At 35.2% G+C, this 21,774-nt stretch overlaps 1 pseudogene; it reads left to right on the top strand.

Annotated features, from left to right (window-relative positions):
- LOC112839321 (lipid scramblase CLPTM1L pseudogene) overlaps positions 1 to 11,354 on the top strand; it is a 34,447-nt pseudogene extending 23,093 nt beyond the window's left edge.
- Positions 11,355 to 21,774: the final 10,420 nt, after the last annotated feature.

Genomic DNA, 21,774 nt, shown 5'->3' with positions numbered 1-21,774 from the left:
CTATATTGGCAAGGTATTGAAAATGAATGAGAATAATATGTTGAGAAAACAAAAGAAAAAGTTTTATATTTTATTCTGGTTTATTAAGGCTATTTCTCCAAAGATTCTTATAGATTCTTATACAATTTAGCTGTCACTAAGTTCGTAAAAATTGTAAAAATAGTATTCTAATCCCATCATACATAGATTTTATTTTAGTTTCTAGAGTGTATCAATAATAAAATAAATAAATAATAAATAAGTTTTTCATTATATAGTGCCAAGTGATTAATTTTAAGCCTATTTAAAGTCAGATATATTGAAAAAATAATTGGGTAAGGATAAAGAATTAAAAATACATTTTAATTCTAATATATGATTCCCTTGACATTAAATTCTCATTACCTCAATTTCATTCATTAAAATGAAAATATAAAATTAACTATGTAATATCACTCTCTACAATAATATCAAAACAAGTGATATACATATTACCTAGTGTATTACAATAACATTTTCTTTATCTCAGAGCCCATGTTAAAAGTAATTTTTAGGGGTGCCTGGATGGCTCAGTCGTTAAACGTCTGCCATCAACTCAGGTCATGATCCCAGGGTCCTGGAATCGAGCCCCACATTGGGCTCCCTGCTCCGTGGGAAGCCTGCTTCTCCCTCTCCCACTCCCCCTGCTGTGTTACCTCTCTCGTGTGTCTCTCTCTGTCAAAAGTAATTTTTATCTTTTCTTTGGTTTGAGCCAAGCACCTCAAACAAAACTGAAAAATAATACATTATATGTTAAAAAAAAAAAAGAAGATACCAGGAGGGGAAGAATGAAGGGGATGAAATTGGAGGGGGAGATGAACCATGAGAGACAATGGACCCTGAAAAACAAACTGAGGGTTCTGGGGGGGGTGGTGTGAGGATGGGTTAGCCCAGTGATGGGTATTAAAGAGGGCACGTTCTGCATGGAGCACTGGGTGTTATACACAAACAATGAATCATGGAACACTACATCAAAAACTAATGATGTATAGTGATTAACATAACATAATAATAAAAAAATAAAATAAAAACATCAGTACAATACCTAAAAAAAGAAAAAAGAAGCCATGAAAGTATAAATTTATGTATGTGTATAAGTAGATAATCCACTTATGTGTACACGATAGATGGTTCCTCACTCTTTTGATTCAGGAGACTTAAAAACTCTTGTACTATGCCATTTTTAAAAATCACATTTCCAAATTTTGTAAACATGCAGGGGAAAAAACTAATGGTTTGCTAGAATTTATTTACTTAAATCAAGGAGAATGTATATTTGAGCATATGGTGAAGACCAGTTCTGCCACATGAAGACAATTAGATATGCTCTAAGGAAAGCAGATAGCATATTTGAAACCACAGATATCGGTTTGAAGTCATTCACAATAAAGCAGTGTGTCCTGATTCAATAAAACATGACCATTTAAAACTTTACATAAAGTCACTTGCCTGGTCCTAGAGGGTAGAGATGTATATTATTTATCTCTAGAAATTAGCATATTGCCATATACAGAGTGGCCCTCAAAAATAACAAATTACATAATCAACCCTAGTTATATGACAATCAAAGTTATTAAATTCTATCCTTGTTCCAAATCAGAGTAAAATAGTCCTTTTTCTAATTATATCAAGGATGCCGTGATATGACATAATAATTAGTTGCATCTGCTGACTTTATGAAGAATTACCATTTTTGATAGAATAACCCTCATTAGCTATGTTTTTCTTTTAATGTGCAAGGCAATCAACGTTAGTCAATGTTCAGTATTTTTTACATAAAATCCCCCCTTTCCCTTGTGACTGGATATTAGAAATATCTGTGGGCAACTAAAAGTGTTCTCTTAATATTCCTATCCCTTCCTTATTCAATTAAAAATTAATCCAGGCACTGATGTGGAAGGATTTGGCAGATGGAATTAAAGTTACTAATCAGGTGAATTTTAAATTCAGGAAGATTAGCCAGGATGATCCAGGTCAGCCATGTATAATCAATTGAGCCCTTAGCCAGAGTTCAGAGGGAGTGGAAACCAAAGGAAAGATGGGGCACACGGGCTGTCAGAGAGATTTGAAGTATGATGACTTGACTCATTGTTATTGGCTTTGAAATGGAGAAAAGGACTAGAAACCAAGGAATGTGGACGGGCTCTGGAGGAGGAGGGTGACCCCTGGCTGTGAGGCTCACAGCTAGCAAGAAAATGGGCAGTTTATAGCCTGTGAGGTTGGGATCAGATTCTTCCCTGAAGTTTACAGCAATGACTATGATCTTGTTGACACCTTGTAAGACCCTGAGGACCCAGCTATGTGTACTTGGACTCATGACTTCAGAACTGTGAGATAACAAAAATGTGTTCTTTTAGGCTGCTAAATTTGTGATTTGTTAAGTCAGCATTAAAATCCAGAAACGCATGTATGTACAATATTAGATGAATGCCGTAGTTGTTAAGTAGTTTACATTATATAGAAAAAAATAGCTGGGTACGCTGTATTCCTTTATGACAAAAAAAAAAAAAAACACTCCATACATTTTAAAATGAAGAAGAATAAAAAATGGAATGAAGAAACAAAGAATAAAAAAAACTATCAAAGCAAAAATTTCAGTAGGCAAAGTTAATTGGACAAAGAAGACTTTATTTAAGACTATTACAGTATGGGGGCACCTGGGAGGCTCAGTTGTTTGAGCGGCTTCCTTCAGCTCAGGGCATGATCTCGGGGTCCTAGATTAAGCCCCACATTGGGCTCTCTGCTCAGTGGGGAGTCTGCTTCTCCCTCTCCCTCTGCTGCTCCCCCTGCTTGTGCTCTCTTGCTTGTGTGTGCTCTCTCTCAAAATAAATAAATAAAACATTTTCCAAAAAAAGACTATTGCAGGATGGTAGAGAGACTGAAATCTCTACTGAAACAAAAGGCAGGATGAATCTTAGGCTTTGGAATGAATTAGTGGAAAAGTTTTGGAGAATGTTAGCAGGGAGTTTGGTCAATGGGCTGTGTTAAGGGATCATAGTGAATTATTCCCATTTACAAATGTTTTTCTCCATGATTAAGCCATTTGTGTTTGCTAATTGGTGCCCAACAAAGTTAGTGTGCTATCCTCCCACAGATACTGGAAGATAGAGTCACTATCTCTTTTGATGTTTACATTTCAAAGAGATGGCTTCCAGTTTATTGAAAAATACATTTCCTGAGTTGTAAAATTAACAAGAAGGGGGAGAAGATATACATACATTTCAGAGGTGCAGAGAAGGAATTTACAATTGCCAGTTTTCTAAAGTAGATGTTGAAGAAAAGAAGGTCAGTTTTCAATAGTTAGGAAGAAACCTATCTAAAATTCAGTTAGGGCACCTGGGTGGCTCAGTCGTTAAGCGTCTGCCTTCAGCTCAGGTCATGATCCCAGGGTCCTGGGATCGAGCCCCGCATCAGGCTCCCTGCTCCACAGGAAGCCTGCTACTCCCTCTGCTTGTGTTTCCTCTCTTGCTGTGTCTCTCTCTGTCAAATAAAGAAATAAAATCTTTAAAAAAATTATCTAAAAAAAATAAAAATAAAATTCAGTTAAATTGAGGAGAACCAACTTTTTTTTTTAAGATTTATTTATTTATTTGAGATAGAAAGAGAGCAGGAGGGGCAGAGGAAGAAGGAGGGAATTTTCAAGCAGACTCCCCACTGAGCACAGAGCACAACGCATGATTCTCCATGAGGAGAACCATCTTGATCAATACCTTAAAGTGTCAGTACTGATCTAGACACTTAGATTATAACTATATTTATATACTTACATGTTATACTTTATGGCAACTGTGAACTATAAAAGTAATTTCAGGTCTCATTCTGAAAATGCAACAAAAGAAAAAGTGAAAACTTTGGGTAAATAATTTATGCTGTTACGTTTCCATCCCTTTTTCAACACAACTGTAGTATATTACTAAATACAGTAACCTATGATGAGATTAAAAATGCATCTGTGGGTTTATTGAAGTATTACTGGAATGTTTTCAATGGGTGTCATCTTAGGAAACCAGGGGCCAAACAGTCCTGCTATATCCCTGACCCAGTAGAAAACACAGAATAGTTCCTGTAAGAAAATGCAGGGTTCCAGTCTCAGTTAACCATTTTGTTTGTTGGGAGTTTTTGAATTTTTAATCATTCAATTCAATTTTGTTTAATAGTCATTCTAGTGACAAAAATCCCTCACAAAATTTTATGGTGAAAGTGCTGTAAATAAAGTTAGGTATTATCAAACATGATTAAATAAGCACAAGCTATAAATCTGTCAGGAGATCAACATTTGGAATTCAAATAAGTTTTTTCTTTAGAAAATAAAATGTAGTACTCTAAAATAAATGTGTGGATGTTTGTGAGCGTATTAACAACATAAGACTAAATTAGCATTGATTTAAATACGACCAACAAACAGTTGGGTATCTGCCTACATATACAAGTTAGTTTGATTTTTTGTTTCTCACATTAAAGTACATTAATGACTTTATTATATTTGGAGTGACTGCTAATCCAACATTATGAAATGAACAATGCATGAAAAGAGTTTGGAAAGAGAATACATTTTAAAACAGTAACCGTACCTCTTAAAAATGATGCATATGGCATTTTATTGTACTTGTAGCAAGCATTGTGGTTTAATTATTGATGCTGGTTACATGTTACTATTATAACATAAAGGTAATGACATCATGTTTTGTTATAGTCAGAAAATATAGCCCATAATGAAAAGCATAATATAATCTTGTTCTCATTCATGTTATTGCTATAGTTTTTCCAATGATATGTAGATCATTAATATTGTTATACATGCCATTTCCAATATATTATTAGCTAGGTATTCTTGAGTGTACTTTACTTGGCATTCCAAACATCTCGTCTTCAATGTAAAGCTGTGCTTGTTCAACATGGTAGCCACTAGCCACTTGAGACTCTTTATTTGACCAAAAATTAATTTATATAATGATACATTATGCTTCCCAGTTGCACTGAACACTTGACCACTTTGCAAGTGCTCAGTAGCCAAAGGCTAGTAGCTGCTATATTGGACAGCACAGATTAGTCAACATTTTCTTCATTGATGATAGTTCCATTGGACAATATCAATTTAAAGAATATGAATGTCAAGTCAATTTGATAGTGACTACAGGCAAGCAAAATATAAACCAACACTTTCTTTTTAATAAGTAAAATGCAAAACTTAATCAAAATGAAAATATAGCTGGAGCTTAAGCATGTAATTAAACAATTTTTGAGATGTTATTTTTGATATACATAAAAAATGCACAAGAACTTCTTTTTTATTTTTTTAAAGATTTTATTTATTTATGAGAGAGAGCAGGAGCACAAGCAGGAGGAAGAGGGGCTGAGGGAGAGAGATAAGCAGACTCTCGCTGAGCAAGGAGCCCAACGTGGGGCTTGATCCCAGGGCTCTGGGGATCAAGACCTGAGCCAAAGGCAGACACCCTGCCAACTGAGCCACCCAGGCACCCCTGCACGAGAACTTCCACAACCAGGTGGTATACCTATTACTCTATAAGCAACTAGTTTTCTCTGAGCAACAATCACAAGTACCAATCATTGAACTCTCAAGAAATATATCACAATGGAAACTCCAACACTCATATTCTCATAATATTTTAAAATAATTAAATTAACATTTCCTTATTGTTTTTAAAACATGATTTTTGCCAATTAAATGAAACTTCACACTTTTAATTCTATGTATTATCATTAAGAATAGCACATCTAATAACATAAATTCATTTAATTCATCTAAAATGGCAATTTAGAGAGATAATAAATTTCTATTGAATCTTTTCTAGTCAAAATCAGCTACTTAAAATTCCTGGAAGACAGACACTATTTAGGCACTATCGTTAATCTTCCAAATTTGTTCACCCTCTGCTGCGGAGTTGGAACGGCCAGATGTGATTTAGAGAAATGACCTTGCGTCAAAGGCAAGAATGACTTGATCTAAGGGAAGTTAAATAAACAATGCCATGATTTGTTTAAAAATACATGTGATTTAACATAGGCTGATGACTTCAACGACAGATTCCTGGGGATGCTGCCTATCTAATGTATTTTCCTACTTACTTTCAACTCATTCTTCAGATCCAACTGAAATAGTTCTATTACCATACAATATTAACCAATCACACTGTAAAGAAACCCACACAATTTGTGCAAATGATAAATCCTTTGGACTTTGCTTTGAAATCTACTTAAAGGCTTTTAGTCATGCTACCGGAATGTAAATAAAACAAACAGAAATATGTTTGACTTATGTTTATATCAATATGAATTAATTAATGACTTTAAAACTCAAATCAAGAGATGTGAGTTATGAAAGTTTTGAACAGCAAAATTAACAAGAATTACTTTATATACCCCAAAAGAACCAAAGTAAGGAAGGATTCATTCACATAGAAATACGTGAAATAGTGTACTTAAACAAATTACTTTATATACACATTGCATTTACTGATTTTTGCAAAATTGACTGCACGTTTTCCTGAAGAAAATCTCAATAAGTTTTAAAAGTTGGAAAATAAACAAGTAAACAAATATATCCATAGGCTATGCTTTCTGCTTACAATATAGAAGAGTCACCCCTAAAATTTATTTATTTGAATTTTTTTTAATTATGATTTTTTATGTATAAAGTCCTGGTAAAATAGAAAACTAAAAAAAGATGCTGACTCTGTCCTCTGAATCCACAGGATAAGTCAAGAAGTTAGAGGAGATTGAAAGTATTCCAGAGTCTAACCTAAGCCCCGAAAGGCCATGTTTGCTGAACCTAGAAAGGACAAGTGTCATGTACCATGGATGAGGCAAAAGGTAATTCAGAGATTCAAAGTTTTAGGCATGTGCCTTTGTTCTTACTCCCTATGTGCTACACAATTGGGTTCAGAAAAGTGTACTATCTAGGTTATAGCATGACCCCCTAAGGCATAAGTCACTTGTTAGGTCACAACGAATTATATAGCTCTGGAGGTTTGACACATGTGACATAGCCCTACTCAACATCTTGAACTCACTTTGAGGGTCAAAAGCTAGGAATCATTTTTTACAACTTCCCCATGGGAAGTTGTACACACGGCCAGCTAGGAGTGCAGACGACCCTGACATCATCCTTCATACCACTGCTTAGAAGAGCTATGTGACCGTACATATCCATTGCCCATGGCACACACCTCAAGTTCCTCACTGAAAACAAAGCAGGCTTCCTGGTTTGGTCTCCAGCTCCCTATTCATCCTTTTCTCAACTCACTTCTCACCCTGCATATTTGCTACAACTGTGTGGAATGCCTTTGGTTATTTGGTTTTCTTTCTTGGCTCATTTTGACGTTCTGGAAAGCCCCTCTCCTTCCCTCATGATTAATGGGCTTACAGATTGCTTTTCAAAAATACATGGTCTGTGATATCTCCACTAACACAACTGAGGGTTCCTCATAAGTGCACCTGTGTCTCTTTGTTCATACCACTATTACTGTACCTGGTGATTTTCTATAAATCCTTACAGGTTAAGAGAATTTCCATTAATATTTTTTATACCTTGTGTCTACCGGAGTAGGTAATAAATAATATTTTTTTACTGAAATGATCAAAATTTAACTCTGAAATACTATCAAAAAAAGGTATACAAGATGCATTCTTATGCATGCTTGTTAATTTTATACACACATAGAATTTCACTCAGTGTTAAGCCCACTAGTTTTGCTTATCTTTACCTTGTAGGAAACTGATTATAAAAATCCAGAATTAAAAGTTTTATATTTATTTCTCTTTAATTTGTGTCACTTATCAATACACTCATATTGAGAATTTATGTCTATAGTACTGCTGAACAATATTTTCAATAAAATTTTCCAAGTTCAGATGACTTTATACTTTCAGTTAATAACACCACATAAAGAATATTAACATTTTTTTATCAATTTCCTGTCTGCCATGTCACACTGATGATTGTTCATGGAGAATCCTAATGATTTGGGTGTCCTACTATAATTCATTAATCACAACAGGCAATGTCATGTGCTCTCACTATACTTGAGAGGTCGGCCCTGTTGCTTAACAACTGCATCAAGTTCACTTTGCTAAGAAAACAGACTCAATGATTTGCCTTTCTTAAACTGTACAGTGATTCATTTCTGATTTTCTCTTCTAAATTAAACGTATGTACTTAATAACCCCTTAAGTAAAAATTTATTTAAATAAATATTTGTGATGACTTCATAATTTTTTATACTTTATTTTTTATTTTTACTTTTTTATTATGTTCAATTAGCCAACATATAATGCATCATTAGTTTTTGATGTAGTGATCAACGATTCATTAGTTGCGTATAACACCCAGTGCTGGGGTAACCGGGTGATGGGTATTAAGGAGGGCACATGTGGTGATGAGCACTGACATTATAATTTTTTTCAAAATTTGTTTAAATGATAAAATTGAATTCAAGCTACAATTACTAATTGTAATTGTAATTATTAGAGAAGTTCAAGACATGAACAGAATACATAGTTTGAATAAGTGAAGATATGATGTATATTATGAGGAATATTAAATAAATGTATATTGAAGCATTTTATTTATATACTTTAAGCTAGTGATGAATGAAATGTCCCACAAATTACTTCAGAATGAAAGACAGTGTTGACTTACATTACTATCAAGTAAACACATGGAATCTGCTTGATATGTGGCTTGACCAAGAGATTCAAACTAAGTAGATGGTTCTAAATCTCTTTACTTGTCTTGCTATGTCTGCCTCCTTCTTGATTACTTGGCTCTGCTTTCTTCTATGTTAGCTTAATTTTCAAGGAAACTTTCTCCATGTGATAGAAATTCCCCACTTTTTTGGTCCCCTTCTTCAATTTAAAATTTAAGCATTAGCTATCTTGATTCTCCTGTAACCATTCTCTGATTTTATATGAAAAAACAAAACAAAACAAAACAAAACAGGGAACTAATATGTTGGATACTAGAATACAGTAAGTTTAAAGGAGAAAGTGCAGAACATGCAGCAAATTTGGCTTCAGTATATCAGAATTGCCAGACCATAGGATAGAATATTGTTGTAAACCACTCCAAAATGTACATGCTTATGCCCATGTAAACAGATACATACTTCATAAAGAAGGGATAATATTCAAAAGTATTTTAAGAAATAGTAAGTGGGGCGCCTGGGTGGCTCAGTAGTTAAGCGGCTGCCTTCGGCTCAGGTCATGATCCCAGGGTCCTGGGATCGAGCCCCACGTCGGGCTCCCTGCTCAGCGGGAAGCCTGCTTCTCCCTCTCCCACTCCCCCTGCTTGTGTTCCTGCTCTCGCTGTCTCTGTCATATAAATAAATAAATAATCTTAAAAAAAAAGAAATAGTAATTACAGGATTACAAGATTTAAAACAAATTTAGAAACTAAAAACTCACTTAAAATGATTGTAATGGTATTCTGTAATATAATATCAATTAACAGACTAGAAATGCCCTCCCTATCATTCATAGTGGTTCTTTCTGGAAATATGCAATATCTTGTCAACAATAACCACAGTTTTTTTAAGATTTTATTTATTTATTTGAGAGAGAGTGAGAGAGAGAGCACGAGAGCAGATGAGAGAAGCAGAGGGAGAAGCCGACTCCCCACTGAGCGGGGAGCCTGATGTGGGACTCTATCCAGGGACTCCGGGATCATGACCTGAGCTAAAGTCAGACGCTTAACTGACTGAGCCACCCAGGCACCGCAACAATAACCACAGTTTAATGTCTTTTAATTTCTCTTTTCTTCCACAGTTGTCCTTCCAAGATTGTCCTCATTTTAACTAAGATTTCCAACCTGTTGTCCCAAAATTTCATGTTTCAATCAGATTATTTATTACACAAATTCTATAACCATTATCTTGAGAATGCAGTCTAAACTGCTTTATATAACTTACAAATTCCTTCATCCTGATTCTACTTGATACACCTCTGTACACATCCTAATACCATACACTTAGCTGCATTTAGATTTCTGAATGTATTATGCCTCTCTCACACATACATCATTTCAAATTCTGTCCATTTTGCCAGAAACAGTCTCTTTTTTTCCTCCAGCTTCACTTCTTTCTTTCCACCAATATTGCCATTTTCAGGATTTAATTAGTCGTGATTTTCTTAGGAAGCATTCCCTATCCTTAACCCCCAAAACTGGATTAAATGGTCTTCATGTGCTCCCGTAGCATATGATGTTTCTCACAAAATAGCATTTGTTAACTAATTTCTCTTTCTTCTACTAACCTACAGAGCATGTGAGGGTAGGAAACACATATTGTACTTCACATTATATTCTAGAACTATATTCTTCTATCTTTAACTGAAAGTGAAAAGAATGACTAAATCAGTGAATAAATTATAAATAACATATTTAATTCTAATAATTTTTAATTACTATAATGACTGTTGCCTCAGACTTAAATATTCTTCTAAAAGTATTGCTTTGGAAAACCTGAAATTCCTTTATATGCTGAATCTCAATATAAGTAATATAAAATTTATCAAAACAAATAAAGCAATATAATACAAAGTTTTATAAGGCAGAACTGATAGTTTCCTTTCTCATGTACCCACTCTTGAAGTGAATATGAATTTTTGATAGAATTTAGCAAAATGCTTTCCAAAATGATTTGTTTGCATTTTCCCCAGTTTTGTGTGAGTGTGCTCACTTTCCCATCCATATCAATATTTGTGTTATCACATGTTTTTAATTTAATCTTAATGGGCATAAAGAAACCCCATACATATGTCCACACTAATTCATATTTGATTAACTGCTAGTTAGTAAATTTACATTTTCCTATTTATTAGATTTGCTCATTTACGATTTTTCCATTGAATGCTTTGCTTGAAAACCTGAGGCTACCATTAGAGTAAGCTCAAGTTCATGAGTCACTTTCTGAGAAGAACTAAAGGGATCCAGCCAGCACCCAGCCAGCAACCATCCAACCATCAGATACATGAATAAGGCAATGTTATCTCATCCAACCACCAGCTGATTTTTCAGCTTTTCACAAAGAAAAGGCCTTTTAGAAATGAACTAAGGTGGTCAAGAGCATAAAATATGAAGACAGAAAAAGTCCGTTGCGTAGAAAATCTGTCCACCATATCTTAAATAGCATTCAAGATAAGCCTCACTTTTCAAGCTCATTTCAAGTTTCTGCTTATGCCATATTTTTTCATGTCCTCACAGAGAAAGCAAGTCACGTGGTCAAGCCCAGAATCATTGTAAGAAGGGACAACCCAAATGCCTTGTGGGAGTTGTGAACAAATTAGAATCCAATGGAGTGCTGATTTACCTCAGTGATTAAGAAGGAAACTCTTAATAACATCTGGGTCATTCAGGAAGCAAGCCGCCAGGTCATCTGAAATGGGACTAAAGTGAAGATAATCTATATTGAGGGTGAACAAAGGAGATCATGAGTGATTATTACACTTTTAGGAGAACATACATTAGCACAGACCATAGCTTAAGTTACTGATCCTCTTGCCTTAAATCTTGTCAGAGATTGACATCAACAATTGAAGAAAACTTTGACTTATTAGAATTGTAGCATTGATCTTCGGGTATATGTGAGTACACCCTTTTCTCACAATAAGATAGAGACTCCAAACTAATATATTGGTAACATAAAAACTGCACACACATATCAGTATTTTAAGGCATGGCCACCATTTATGCACCACTTCAAATACTTTCTGTCTCATCAGTCTTCAGAATTTGGCTACTTCTTCCAGCCCATGTAACCATGTGGCATAAGTTTCAGTAGGCTCTGTCCAAGAAAGACCATATGAGCATATCCCAACACCTCTTCTCCCCACCTCAATCAGAATGATATATCTCTTTCCATCTCCCAGAGGAATCACGCTAATGTTGAGCTGGGACATTCAGAGTCCACACATCTGTGCCCTTGAAATACAGATAGATTAACACATTTTAAGGTGGATATTTTAAATTTGAATATAATTTGTTAAATCAATGTTCTCTGCATTATCCAGTAACTCTCTGCTAGACTTCATTTGCTGAAACTTAGTGTTGCCTTTATAAAGTATTGTGATTGAATTTAAAAATATGGTTTAAAATCATATTTTGGAACTCTTACAGTCTACAGAAAAATGAAGTATTATGGAAACTATATGAAGTCATTTAGAATGTGTTCCTGCACACAGTGTTGAGGAGCAATGAAAAATTAAACTAATTGTTTGTATTCATAAACATAGTGATCAATTCAGTACATATATATAGATAGGTGCATATATAATTTAAAGACTCTCACATATATTTTCTTTATTGACTTATTTTTTTAATAAGCATAATGAAAAATAGATTGTATACACTGGTTTAAATAGAGGAGATGACAAAATATTTTGCTTGAATCTCTGTTGTTATTATTGGTCCATATGTAATTATTTTACAAATGTATGTATACGTCTAAATCTTAAATACTATGCCCCTTAAGTTTGCAAATTTGAAATAAGGATAAATTAGCATTTTATTATTTCCAACATTGTCCCAAATGTAATATTTTGTTGAATTACTATGGCTAAAGTTGGTGTTATAAATTATTTGCATGTTTAATTAATTTAAACTACCTGCATAGTTTCTAGGAAGAAGTTGCTGTGCCTGAGGTCGAAGAGTTTGCTGCCTGTGTTCTCCTTTAGGATTTTGATGAACTCCTGTCTCACATTTAGGTCTTTCAACAATTTGGAGTCTATTTTTGTGTGTGGTGTAAGGAAATGGTCCAGTTTCATTCTTCTGCATGTGGCTGTCCAATTTTCCCAACACCATTCGTGAAGAACTGTCTCTTTTCCATTGGACATTCTTTCCTGCTTTGTCGAAGATTAGTTGACCATAGAGTTGAGGGTCCATTTCTGGGCTCTCTATTCTGTTCTATTGATCTATGTGTCTGTTTTTGTGCCAGTACATTACTGTCTTGATGACGACAGCTTTGTAATAGAGCTTGAAGTCCAGAATTGTGATGCTGCCAGCTTTGCTTTTCTTTTTCAACATTCCTCTGGCTATTCGGGGTCTTTTCTGGTTCCATGCAAATTTTAGGATTATTTGTTCCATTTCTTTGAAAAAGTGGATGGTATTTTGACAGGGATTGCATTGAATGTGTAGATTGCTCTAGGTAGCATTGACATCTTCACAATGTTTGTTCTTCCAATCCATGAACATGGAACATTTTTCCATTTCTTGTGTCTTCCTCAATTTCTTTCATGAGTATTTTATAGTTTTCTGAGTACAGATCCTTTGCCTCTTTGGTTAGATTTATTCCTAGGTATCTTATGGTTTTGGGTGCAATTGTAAATGGGATCGACTCCTTAAATTCTTTCTTCTGTCATGTTGTTGGTGTATAGGAATGCCACTGATTTCTGTACATTGATTTTATATCCTGTCACTTTACTGAATTCCTGAATGAGTTCTAGCAGTTTTGGGGTGGAATCTTTTGGGTTCTCCACATAAAGTATCATATCATCTGCAAAGAGTGAGAGTTTGACTTTTTCTTTGCCGATTCAGATGCCTAAGACATGAACAGACATTTTTCCAAAGAAGACATCCAAATGGCCAACAGACACATGAAAAAGTGTTCAACATTGCTTGGCATCAGGGAAATCCAAATCAAAACCTCAATGAGATATCACCTCACACCAGTCAGAATGGCTAAAATTAACAAGTCAGGAAATGACAGATGTTGGCAGGGATGCGGAGAAAGGGGAACCCTCCAACACTGTTGGTGGGAATGCAAGCTGGTGCAGCCACTCTGGAAAACAGTATTCATGTTCCTTAAAAAGTTGACAATAGAGCTGCCCTATGACCCAGCAATTGCACTACTGGGTATTTACCCCAAAGATACAAATGTAGTGATCCAAAGGGGTACATGCACCCCAATGTTTATAGCAGCAATGTCCACAATAGCCAAACTGTGGAAGGAGCCAAGATGTCCATCGACTGATCAATGGATAAAGAAGATGTGGTACATATATACAATGGAATATTATGCAGCCATTGAAAGGAATGAAATCTTGCCATTTGCAATGACATGGATGGAACTGGAGGGTGTTATGCTGAGCGAAATAAGTCAATCAGAGAAAGATTGTATCATATGGTCTCACTGACATGAGGAATTCTTAATCTCAGGAAACAAACTGAGTGTTGCTGGAGTGGTGGGGGTGGGAGCGTTGGGGTGGCTGGGTGATAGACATTGGGGAGGGTATGTCCTATGGTGAGCACTGTGAATTGTGTAAGACTGTTGAATCACAGATCTGTACCTCTGAAACAAATAATACATTATATGTTTAAAAATAAAGAAGGTAGTAGGAAGGGAAAAATGAAGGGGGGCAAATTGGAGGGGGAGACAAACCATGAGAGACGATGGACTCTGGAAACAAACTGAGGGTTCTAGAGGGGAGGGAGGTGGGGGGATGGGTTAGCCTGGTGATGGGTATTAAAGAGGGCACATTCTGTGTGGAGCACTGGGTGTTATGCACAAACAATGAATCATGGAACACTACATCAAAAACTAATGATGTAATGTATGGTGATTAACATAACATAATAAAATAAAAAAAAGTAAAATAATAAAAAAATTAAAAAATAAACAAATAAAACTACCTGTAACTGTAAAATAATTCATCATTTAAAACAATTGACAAGCCATCTGAAGTAAAGTAATAGGCCAGTAAATCAAATCATGAATAATTTACTACCAACAATTAATTACAAGTTATTCAATTAAATTTATTTATTTAGAGGTCAACAAAAAGAGAAATTTTGCATAATAATTAAGACTTTTAATTCATTCCTGTTTATCCATTATGTCCTCTCTTTACTTTATGTGTCAGATTTTAAGCTCTTGGGTAGAAGATTACATTCACTTCTTTTCCTCCTCCTCTTCATCCTTTCTCTTCTCCCCCATCTGTCCTTCCTCCACGCCCTCCTCTTCTTTCTTCCATTATTCACAGTGCCTGGCAATATATATTTTTGTTAAATAAATGAACTTCTGGCTAAAAGCTCTGGAGAAATGAAGGCTGCCATGACAAATGCTACTTTTAGCTTCAATCCCATTTCCAAATCAGTTTGCATCATAATTAGTCAGCAATGATGCCAAATGCAATTTTTGCTCCATGATTATTACTTACTTTTTTTTTTTTTTGGTCTATGGATGAAGTAATGTCATCTAAAAATTAGAAAATAAAAAATTAAATTATATTTATATATCTGATTTAAGAACAAAAAGGAAATTACACAATTAAAATGAGTTTTAAAAAGAAACTAGCAAACATAATATGTCCTCCATAGTTAATTTCAAACAATGATTAAATGTCTTCCTGCTACTAAAGTATCTTAGGTATTAGTGATAGTTTGCCAGGAACTATGAATCCTCTAACCTCTTAAATTTACCAGCCAATATCTGCATAAATTTTATCATTTTTGCAATGATAACTTGGCAAGTAGATTGAAAAAACCCATATTTTGAAGCCAAAAACAACAACCACACTCATTCATATATCTTTACAAAATTGCAAATAAGAATTTTTCAGTGCTATACTTTTATGTTACATTAATTATAATAGATACAACATAGCTGACAAGCATAAATTTATATGGGTAAAGCCAGGGATAATGTCAAGATATTACTAGGCTTAAATAGTATGGCCTTCTACAGAGCATATGTTCTTAATGAATAACAGGAAAGAAACCTGAGAAATGTTAGAGAATGTAAGTCAATTTTGTATTTACTGGTGCACCTCTCAGTCAGAATAGACGGGGCTTTAGTGAAGCCACTTAGATAGCATAATATGATTCCACAGCCTAAGGGATTTAATGAACTGATGTCTGAGTCATGAAAAGAAAGAGAATCTGGATGAATCAACAAGTGGCATTAAGGCACAACACAACAAAAAGCTATGATCTGGGAAATGGTTGTGAACAAAGGATGTATGAAAATTTCCTATGGAGCAGAAGTGGGCCAAACTTAAGATAAAGCCAGAGATATCCAAAATAGATTGGAAAGGAAATGGAACTCGAATCAAAGTAAAAGGCAAACAAACAAACAAAAAAAGCACACTGCAATTCTAAGATTCTGAGTAAGGGATAATTAAATATTCAGAAAAAAGAAGCATTCACTCTCTTAAGGAAATGCATGAAAGAAACATTGGCTAGATACAGAAAACATGAATTCTATATCCAATGAAAAAGAAATGAAAAAAAAATAAAAGAGAAAGAGAGAGAGGGAGAGAAATGAAGCTTTTTTCATTAGGAGAGAGAGAGAGAGAGAGAGAGAGAGAGAGAAATCGTTGGTATCAGATCTGCCCTAAAAAAAAAACAATGAAGTCTTCAGCCTGGACAAAAATGGCACTAATTCAAATCTATAGGAAAGAATAAGGACCACCTAACTGTATTTTAAAACTAGGATTGTTTAAACTAATAATTATTACACAGTAACCAGGGTTTGTAATAATATAAAATAAAATATAGTTGGGGGCGCCTGGGTGGTTCAGTCAGTTGAGTGTGAGACGTTTGGTTTTGGCTGGGGTGGTGATCTTGGGTTGGTGGGATGGAGCCCCAAGTTGGGCTCTGCGCTGGGCATGGAGCCTGCTTGAGTTTCTCTCGCTCTCTCTCTCTCTGCCCCTCCCTGCTGGTGCACATTCTCCTTCTCTCTAAAAAAATATAAATAAAATAGTGTACCTGGGTGGCTCAGTAGGTTAAGCGTCTGCCTTCAGCTCAGGTCATGATCCTGGCGTCCCAGGACTGAGTCCCACATCAGGCTCCCTGCTCAGCAGGGAGTCTTCTTCTCCCTCTGACCCTCTGCACTCTCATGCTCTCTCTCTCATTTTATCTCTCTCAAATGAATAAATAAAATCTTTAAAAAATAAAAATAAAACAAAGATGTAAAAGATATGATAGTAATAAAAAAGAGGGATGAAGAAATGGAACTCTATTAAATTTGGTGTATCTTTCTAGAGTTAATGCTGTTTTATTCTAAAGCAGTTTGTAATAAGCTCAGATGTATATTTAATTATAGAATAACCACTAAGGAAAAAAACTCCAAAAAAAACCAAGTAAATAATAAATGAAAATAAAAGGATACATACAAAATTTTTTTTCTTAAGAAAAATGAAGAAATCTAAGGAAAAAAAAAGACAAATCAAATAGCAAGGTGGCACCAGGAATCCAACCACATTAGTAATTAAATGAATTAATCATGAATTAATCAGTGGCCTTATAGAATTGGAAAGCTATTTTAATATTAAACAAAACAAGTCAAGAAATAACTTATACTTAAAATGAGAGAGATATTTTATTATGAGATAGAGAGAAGATAGATGATAGATAGATAGATGATAGATAGATAGGGATAGATATAGATATAGATATGCACATACACACAGCGGCCAACCACGTGACACCTTGCTGCACTGTGTGCGCGTCTACAGAGGCCCGGCAGGTACAGTGGCCCACATATTGGACAGCCCCCCACCCCAACCTGCCTGGGCGACTTTATGTGATCATTGATCTGCCAAGGATGTGGACCACTCGTCGTCGTGCTGGACCACAGCCTACCCATGGACGTGCAGGACACGCCAGGCAGCTCCTGGCCTCTTCGAGCCCTTTCTGGGCAAGGGCCCCACGGGAACCAGAGGCTCTGCAAGGATGGAGTTCATCCAAACGGTGGGCGGCCTCCTGGCCCTCGCCACAATTGCTGCATCTGCTGATGCACTGCCCTCAGCAACCAGGGAGTTGTGTGTGAATTCTGCCAGCCCAGGATCAGAGATGTATGAAGAAGTGTCCTACCTGAACGCCCCGAAGGAGCGCTTCTCGTGCCTCTGGACCCAGTGCCAGCGCCCTGATGGCAGCCTGCACGAAGACTTCATCAGCATCAGCCCTATGTCCCATCACCTACATGCTCCAGGTGGTAGGACCTGGAGAAACACAAGCTGCTTCTGAGATACTTCAGGATGCCCAGCCCCAGAGGTGTACTGACCTTGGTGGATATTCCATGAGGGCCTTGGTCAGGGGTATTGGTGGAACAATTAATAAAGTTCAGGCCTTTTGTTTTAAAAAAATATATATTTGGGGAATATATATGGTATATAAATATATTTATACATATATTATACAAATATAAATATATTTATACATAAATATCATCACAATTTGGTCACTTTAAATGATATTTATTATCTAAAAGTTTGTTAACTAGAAATTTGGGATTTTTTCTTTAAAAAAGTTGTCATAATTTATGATTGTATACATGTTTGAGTGTTTATTTCTGTTACCAAATCGCTCCTTCAAAAATAGCATAAAGCAGAGAGATCAGTCTGAGAGTTTCCACAAAGACACATTGAGGATATAATTTATTCCAATTTTTTACTGAGTGTTTATATTCAGATTTGTTTAATGTTTTTTGCATGAGGACATCTTTGTTATATTGGATTTGTACATATATGCAAAAAAATTCAGTGCTTCTTAAGAAGAGAGACTATAAAGACATTGTCTTGATTTTGGTTGCCATGTACCTACTCTACCACAGCTTCCATACTGGAATAAAGGACCCCACTTTCTCTTCGACAAAATGTTACTCCATGTCTGTACATAGTAAGCACTTGATAACTACACTGTGAAAAGATCCCATAATAGAAGATAGTTAGAATTTGGGGGGGGCACTGATTTTTCAATAATTTCTAAGTGAAATAGGGAATGGAGATGAGAATAAATCTCTAGAACATGCTGTCTTTATACTATATTAAAATCTCCACATTTTTTGTTCACAGTTAAAATTTTGCCCACAGTTCTCAACTTCCTGTATTTAAATATCTAAATATATTTACCCACGTGCATACCTATCCCTGTATTTGGAGGTTTTCATATTCCTTATTCATATATTCAAAATGTTATCACCTGGCAAATGCTGGAGAGCCCCAGGTTCTTAGCCAATACATTTCATTAATGTACATCAACTTGTCACACAAAAACCAAGAAGAGAATATCCCTTTCATCCATGCAAGTTTGATGACCTATAAAATGTATATCTATGTGAGAGTTTTACAGATTCTTAAAATCTTCAATGTGATTTACTAGTTAAAGGACACATTTTAAATTCATGTCAATATTATTCTGGCATATAGCATATCAAAATAATTTTTGTAACTATCAAAGTTTGGAATGTATTTATAATCATCATTATATGAAGAGTAAGCCCGTGCATATTTTGTGATGGGAAAAAAATATTTTCACATTAAGGATTTAGTAAAATTCCAAAAAGTTTTCAAGGTGGAATTATTAATAAGCAAAAGTAGCCTATTCTGATACTTTGTTATAGTCATAAAGATGTAATAAAAGTAGTGAAAGGAGGGACATCCAATAAGAGATACATCTGCAATAACTTTATAGTTACTTACAGAAACATCTATCCCAAGAACAGCAAAACAGAAGTCAGAATCACATTATCTTGGGGAAATATGGAAGATATCAGGATGATAGCAGTCAGTGTTTCTGATAAGCAAAACAAAATAGTAATAAAATAATGCTATATCAAAAGACATATCTGCATAGCAGTTTAATGTATGCAAAACATTACACATTATTTGAATTGGTTTACATAATAACTTTACAGAGGGACAAGACAGCTATTTTCAACACTGCTTAAGAGAGACTGAAAAAGAAAGGCTTTATCAAGTTTTTGGAGGTAAAAACATAAGCCCAAATTGTATGGGATAACTAACTATATGCCTATCCAAAATCCCCTGGTCTTTTTGCTGTGGCTGCCAGCTCTGTGCAGACATTACCTAAGCTCTTGGAATCAGCTGCTCTGTGTATTTACAGCTTTCTAAACTAGGGCTCCGCTACACCAGCATGTTATTTCCACAAAATCCCATGGCTACTTAGGCTCCTCTAGACTGTGACAGTTTCTCAGCCTTTCCTAGTTTTTGATGACTCTAGCAGTTTTGAAGACCACTGCTCCAGTATTTTGTATAATGTCTGTTGATTGGGATTTGTTTGATGAGTTTCTTACAATTAAGCCAGGGGTTATGGGTTTTGTGGAGGAAGATCACGGACATAGAAGACCATTCTCATCACGTCTTATCAAGGGCACATGGTATCAACATGATATCGCGTTGCATGTTAACCTTGATCACCTTGTTGAGCTGGTGTTTATCACATTTCCCACTGTAAAGTTATTATTTTTCCTACCTTTCATTACTGTACTCTCTGGAAAGAAGTCACTATGCAAAACCAACACTTAGGGGGTAGGAAGTTATGCTGCTCCTCTTTGAGGCTGAGTATCTACAAAATTATTTTGAATTCTGCATGGGAGATGTTCTATCTATCTATCTATCGTCTATCTATCTACCATCTATCATCATCTTCTATCATCTATCTTCTATCATCTATCATCTATCATCTATCTAAGCATATATTTGTGTTATGTGTTATTTTGTATTTTGAGTTATGTTACTTACTTTTTGCTCAAATTGTTTCTGCTCTGGCCATTGGGAGCTCATTCAGTTGCAGACTGTGACCCTTTGACATACACCATCACTGTAGATTTTTGAACACTTCTTCACTTTCTAGCACTGCAATATTCTCCATGCTCATTTATTTATTTATTTATTTAAGGACTGAATGATTTATTTTTTTTTCTTTTTAAAATTTTATTTTATTATGTTATATTAATCACCACACATTACATCATTAGTTTTGGTTTCGTGTTCCATGATTCATTGTTTGCGTATAAAACCCAGTGCTCCATTCAGTACGTGCCCTCTTTAATACCCAACACCAGGCTAAGCCTCCCCTCTAAAACCCTCAGTTTGTTTCTCAGAGTCCATAGTCTCTCATGATCCATCTCCCCCCTTCAATTCCCCCCTTCATTTTTTCCTTCCTACTATCTTCTTTTTTTTTTTTTAACATACAATGTGTTATTTGTTTCAGAGGTACAGGTTTGTGATTCAACAGTCCTACACTCCATGCTCATTTTATATATTCCTTGTCCCGGGCTGAGAATCAGCTATTTCTTCAAAGAGTCCTGGTTCCTTTTCACTGGCAAATGGTATTAGATAACATGATCTGGGCACTAGTTGTATTCATTACTACTAGAGTGTCATAGCTCTCAGCCTTCTCAGATAACATAGTAAGTATTCACATATCTTTATATTCAGATCTCTATAAATATTTCTATATGTATATACCTGTATCTATTTTAAGCTAAGCTTAACTTCAGAGTGATATTTCTCACCTAATCCAATACCACATGCATCATTTTAGCCGTCTCCCTTGCTTATCTGTAATTTTTAACTCCAATAATGAGGAATCTGACTCCCACCACTCATCATCTTTAATAAATTCCAGTATATTTAGTTTCAGAGTTGTAATCCATATCCCCATGGGAAACGACTTTACCAAGTATAAAACTACAGTGTGTTTATATATGGTTCCTTTTGCCATTCATCTTAGGTTTTGTTCATCTCCAGAGTTACTTAAGTCAGAATCTTTTCTTCAACCCTTACATCCCTACCTTTGTGACGCTGGATAGCTCGCTATATATTTTTTATCACCGAAGAGTATTCAAATGCATAAATTATCACAATTTGTTTATCCATTCACCTATCAACTTCATCTTGGTTGCTATCAGTTTGGAATAATTTTAAATAAAGCTGTTATAAATATGTGTGTGCAAGCTTTTGTATGCACATATAACTTCAAATCACGTAAATACCCAGGAG

Source organism: Callorhinus ursinus, unplaced genomic scaffold (assembly GCF_003265705.2).
Source record: "Callorhinus ursinus isolate GAN/ISIS: 27379988/994484 unplaced genomic scaffold, GSC_fseal_2.0 scaffold54, whole genome shotgun sequence".
NCBI lineage: Eukaryota > Metazoa > Chordata > Mammalia > Carnivora > Otariidae > Callorhinus > Callorhinus ursinus.
The sequence above is the reverse complement of the archived record's forward strand: the minus strand, read 5'-3'. Positions and strand labels throughout refer to the sequence as shown.